This window comes from Lolium rigidum, chromosome 4, assembly GCF_022539505.1.
Source record: "Lolium rigidum isolate FL_2022 chromosome 4, APGP_CSIRO_Lrig_0.1, whole genome shotgun sequence".
Lineage (NCBI taxonomy): Eukaryota > Viridiplantae > Streptophyta > Magnoliopsida > Poales > Poaceae > Lolium > Lolium rigidum.
This window is the reverse complement of record NC_061511.1, coordinates 44,018,430-44,024,309: the sequence shown is the minus strand read 5'-3', so window position 1 is coordinate 44,024,309 and position 5,880 is coordinate 44,018,430. Positions and strand designations below refer to the sequence as shown.

At 49.0% G+C, this 5,880-nt stretch overlaps 1 pseudogene; it reads right to left on the bottom strand.

Annotated features, from left to right (window-relative positions):
* Positions 1 to 1,602: 1,602 nt before the first annotated feature.
* LOC124646971 lies at positions 1,603 to 2,925 on the bottom strand (annotated as a pseudogene).
* Between the last annotated feature and the right edge of the window lie 2,955 nt (positions 2,926 to 5,880).

Genomic DNA, 5,880 nt, shown 5'->3' with positions numbered 1-5,880 from the left:
GGTTGACCCTCGAGGGATTTCCCCCTACACGTCTAGAATATGCCTAAGTGTCGGCACCCTAGGTCCATGAAGCCGGATACACACGGGGGTCCCCCGGTGGGCATATTCCTCCATTTGAGCTTGGTTAGGTCATAGGTACATGTGGTAACAACGATCAGCCCATATGCTCTCAAGATTCCCTCCGGTTCACCACCCAGGGAGTTCCCCCTATACGTCCAAAATATGCCTAAGTGTCGGAACCCCATATCCGTGAAGCCGGATACACCTGGGGGTTTAGCCTTGGAACCAAAACCATCTTATATCACTTGTGTGCATACCATGTGGACACACACAAGTTTTGTGGCCATTTCCACCCTCCGATGCTCGATTTCTGACGAAACCCTAGTTCTGTTGACCGCGCGGTCTACCCCTTTGACTACATCCCAGCGGGGGTCCCCCGGTGGGCATATGCCTCCATTTGAGCTTGGTTAGGTCATAGGTACATGTGGTAACAAGGATCAGCCCATATGATCTTAAGATTCCCCTCCGGTTGACCCTCGAGGGAGTTCCCCCTACACGTCTAGAATATGCCTAAGTGTCGGCACCCTAGGTCCATGAAGCCGGATACACACGGGGATCCCCCGGTGGGCATATGCCTCCATTTAAGCTTGGCTAGGTCATAGGTACATGTGGTAACAAGGATCAGCCCATATGATCTCAAGATTCCCTCCGGTTTACCACCCAGGGAGTTCCCCCTATACGTCCAGAATATGCCTAAGTGTCGGAACCCCATGTCGGTGAAGCCGGATACACCTAGGGATTTATCCTTGGATCCAAAGCCATATTAAATTACTTGTGTGCATACCATGTGGACACACACAAGTTTTGGGGCAATTCCCACCCTTCGATGCTCGATTTCTGACGAAACCCTAGTTCTGTTGACCGCGCGGTCTACCCCTTTGACTACATCCCAGCAAGGGTCCCCTGGTGGGCATATGACTCCATTTGAGCTTGGTTAGGTCATACGTACATGTGGTAACAAGGATTAGCCCATATGATCTCAAGATTCCCCTCCGGTTGACCCTCGATTGAGTTCCCCCTACACGTCTAGAATATGCCTAAGTGTCGGCACCCTAGGTCCGTGAAACCTAATTAAAATAATTGAGAGTAACAAATATATGGGCCATAATAATGTTTATTTATTTTTTTAAAGTAATGAGGTGGGGCACAAAAAATGCACTGCGGACTGTGCCGACGGCCATGTGCATGCCGACGGTATTGCCGTCGGCACCATACAAGGTCTGTATCGGGGCGGACGGCGTGGCCCACCTTGGAATGGATGTGCCGACGGCCAGGTCAGTGCCGAGGGTGACCGTCGGCACAGTCCGCCGATGTGGCCCACCTGCGCATGTTGTGCCGACGGCCAGGCTGGCGCCGACGGCCAGCCTCGTCGCCGTTCGCCGGAAGCTCCTGTGCCGATGGCCCCGATATTTGGCCGTCGGCACATACGGCGGCCGTCGGCACATATGTGCTCTCCCGTAGTGGGTGATTTATTGGTCCAACCACTCCAACGTCGTACAAACATATGTAGTTGGTGAAAAATAACAGACAAGCAGTGTGTATCTACCAATCGTAAAAACAGATGCCTTTAGGGTTACCTGAGTCTCTGTCTCGAAGAAGAGCAAGATGCAAGGCATTTTGTCCATCTGCTCCGAAGTAGGAGAGATTACCACCACTCTCTTGATATAGAATCAGTGCAATGGAACCCTTGTCCAGCAAGATGGCTAGGTACAATGGCGAAACGCCGATTGCAGGATACTTGGGTAATAGGGGATCAGCACCCATTAGCTTCTTCACTATGGTCATTCCTTTCTCTTGACGGACAAAATCTCTGATATTTTCTGGTGTTGCGTGGTCAGCTTGAAACAAAGCTTTTCTGTCCCTAGGGCCAAGGATTCTACCATCTTCGATTCGGATAGCCTCATGCAAGGCTGTCTCATGACGATTATTTTCCATTCTCAAGAGCTTGAGTTTCCCATCGGGACGCTCACCTCGAGCTAGAGTGCGAGAAGACGAGATACCATTTGGGAATTTCCAGCTCGAGCAGCACAATGCAAGGGTGTGTCTCCATTATGATTTTTCGCAAATGGTGTCAGCACACCTGAGCAAATCAGGGCCATCTCCTTTGCTGGCGACCGCATGTAGCGCGGTATCCCCGTCAGGAGTGATGCCCAGGAGGAGTGCACCTGCCTCAAGCGAAGCTGGCTGGTGGTCGACGCCCAGTTCAGCATTAGCAACAGGAGGATCTGGCATTCCAATTCCTCCTAGACACCTGTAAAATTCATCAGTAGGAATCATCATTGGTGGATCTTGTGCATCTTCCCGGTCGAAAAGGAGTTTCAGCGCCTTCCATGAGCCCGCACGCGCCGATAGCAGTAGCAGCGGATTGATGTCGCGGGGAGCAGCTTCACGCCCAGCAAGATCAATGAGATAAGATACCATTTGGTGGTTCTCAGCTCGGCGAGCACAATGCAGGGGTATGTCACCATTGTGATTCTTCGCAAACAGGAGGTTCCTGTCCCTGCGGCAGATCATGCGGGCACACTTGAAGAAATCCTGATCATTCCCATTGCTGGCAACGACCTGCAGTGCAGTGCCCCCATCAGGAGTTACGCCCTGGAGGAGTGCTCCTGCTCCTGCTGCAAGCGGAGCAGGCTGGTGGTCGACGCTCAGTTCAGCATCAGGAGGAGCTGAGACCCCAATTCTTCTGTAGGCTATATCTAGCACCGCACGAAATTCCTCAGTTGGAATCATCATTGGTGGCTCTTGCGCGTCCTCCCGCTGGAAAAGGAAGTCCAGCGCCTCCCATATGCCCTTGCGCGCCGCTGCCAGCAGCAGGGGATTGATGCTGCGAGCAGCAGCTTCTTCTCCGTTGATGCCCGCCATCTCCAAGAACTTTGTGGTTTGATAGCTAGCCAAATGCAGTGTACGAGGTTGGTTGTGTTTTTCTGGTCCGATCTCGGTGCAGCACTCTGATATTTATAGTAGCTAGTTGGAGACTGGTTCTGTTTTTTAATTACTCCAAGTCTTACTTTTTTCTGGCTTAATGATGCGATGACGTGCTGTTGGCTGATGCTAGGCTTTTGTTTTATCTAAAGCTGATCGAATTGTCTCCTGTCGAACGCACCACGTGCCCTGGTCGATCCTTGGACCTCCAAGCAGCTAATACTAGATGCAAAACTAGCTTAACCAAAACCATCAAAATCCATTGACGGATTTTCTTCAGCCAGCAATTACTGCCTCATAAGTGTCTACTAATTAGTGCACAATCGATCTCTCGTCCAACATAGTGACACAATTCAGTGGTGGAAAAAGGGCCTTTGGTCGCGGTTCGCAACTGCCATTAGTCGCGGTTGCGCAACCGCGACCAAATAAGCGCGACTAAAGGCCCCCCCTTTAGTCGCGGTTTCTTACGAACCGCGACTAAAGGCACATCCACGTGGCCGCCAACAGTCCGTCGGGGCGGAGGACCTTTAGTCGCGGTTCTTCTGGCCAACCGCGACTAAAGGCCGCCGCAGGTTTAGGGTTTTAGCCCCCCCCCCCCCCTAAACCTGTATTGTTTTATTTCTTTTGTGTTTTATTTTAATTTTGAAGGAGTTTCACATATTCTACGTTACTACATACATGCATATGAATGTATAATTTCAATCAAATTTAAAATTAGAACCGAAAAAAATTCAAGAGGAATATACAATATATATTCAATATCATCGGATGACCATATACAATTTTGAACAAGTTTCCATACATAATTTAATGCATATGAAGTTCTACGTCCTCTACATAGTATTCTCCTTTAGGATCGACGACTTCCCTCCTGAACCATCCAGCTAGTTCCTCTTGAAGTGGTCGAAAGCGAGCTTCTGGACTAAGCATCTCCCGGAGGTTATTCCTCTTGACATTGTTATCAGTCGGAACCCGCTCAGAGGTGTATCTCCGGATCATCTCACAAACATAGTATCCACATAGATTGGTCCCCGGTGGCTGAATATCCCCAGTCCCAGCCACTGACCTTTTAAATTGTAGCTCTTTTTTGAATTCACCGACCTTTTCATTTACGAACCGTCTCCAAACCCTACGAGGCAAAGAAAATTAAATGAACAAGAGAGTTATTAGTTACTTGATATTAGGAAATGAACGAAATAGGCCGATCGATATAGAGCGCAAATGAATGAAAATAATTACTTCTGCATCATTTTTCTAATGTTGGCCCAAAGCTTTGGATCCATATTCAGAGTCGTGGATGAGTACTCTGGAGTCGTGAAATTGAATTACTAGCAGAATCCAGTGGAACCTGCGGACACGATACATGCACAGTCATGCATAACTCATCAATTAGCCACATACCATGCATGGAGTAAACAAAAGAGAATGTGCTCAAGACAGAAACACTCACCAAAAATGGTAAGGAAATAGAATATCACTTTTGAGTTCCTGCTTTGTAAGAAACCGCCACAGGTCTTCCTCCACGTCGGCGGGGTGTTTTTCTAACACATATCCATTAACGATGTGTGGGTCAATGAACCCAACATCATGGATGTTCTTTACTCTGCATTCCTCAATCTTCATTCTGCATAATAGCGTACACAACAATATAGTTAGGACATATATATAGTGCAGGCAATGAACGAGATGGGGTAGAAATAAATCACTTACAGAACGTAGCAACTGATAATAGATTTGTCGAGCTCGCGCAGATTGAAAAGCTGGAACAATTCACTCATACGAATTGTTACATAGTAATGTTTGAAGTGATGCTCATGTCTAACTTCCGCATAAATATATTCTTTGGCGTTTTTATTTTTTATGTAACCCTTGTACCAATTTAGCAGATTTTTCATTTGTTGAGGTAGATCCTCTTCCTGCGCAGGCTCGACGAGGGGCCCATTCAGCACATATGTAATTACTGGTTCACTCATTGGCGCCTCCTCAAGGCCTAACACTGCACGAAGAGTCATACCTAAGTTGTCCGCTTGTTCTCTGGCACTCGTTACAGTCAATCCCTGTGCTTCCGCAGCTGCTATGATATCGGGGGCATCCGGACCAGCGGCTTCCACTATGAGCGGGGCAATCAATTGTTTACTTTGTTCCCCGAGCTGTGCAACTTGTTTCCCGCTTTTTTTACTTGCTAATTCTTTCTCCTTCTTCTCCTTCAACATGAGTGCCTGCCTACGAAGTTCACGTGCATAGTCGTCAGGCAGATTCTTCGCGGCTTTGGACGGTGTGCTCAAAAATGACTTAGTCCACTTCTTTTGCTCATCAGAAAATACTGGCTTGGGCTCGGGCTCTCTTTTCTTCTTGCAGTCCGCCTTCCATTTCTCATAATCAGCAGCCGCGGCCGCGGCAGTTTCCTCGGCACTACGTTCCCAAGGCCTTGTGGGGAGAGGCTTCAGTGATGGCTCCGGTACGTTTGTGGTCTTAGGTACATAAGGGTCCGGGTTAATAATCCAGGACTGCTTCTGCTTCTTTGCCGGAGGTGGATTGGGGGGCGGCATCTAATCACCCGCCGGACGAGGACTGGGGGGCGGCGGCTGATCACCCGCCGGATGTTGTGGACTGGGGGGCGGCGTCGGCTGACGTGACGGAGGTGTAGGTGAACTTGTTGTCCTTGGCGCCTCGCCTGGAAACTTGATAAACTTGTTTTGCCATAGAATGAAATGGCGCTTGACATCTCCAAGTCTTTTCACCCCTTCAGGTGTAGCAATGTCAATCTCCAGGTCCTCAAACCCTTGGACTATGTCCTCCACCGTGACACGAGCATAGCCATCTTGAATGGGGTTGTTGTGGTGGAGTGCTCCAGGTAAACATGGTAAAGCACTGCCGATGGCTACCTTCATCTCC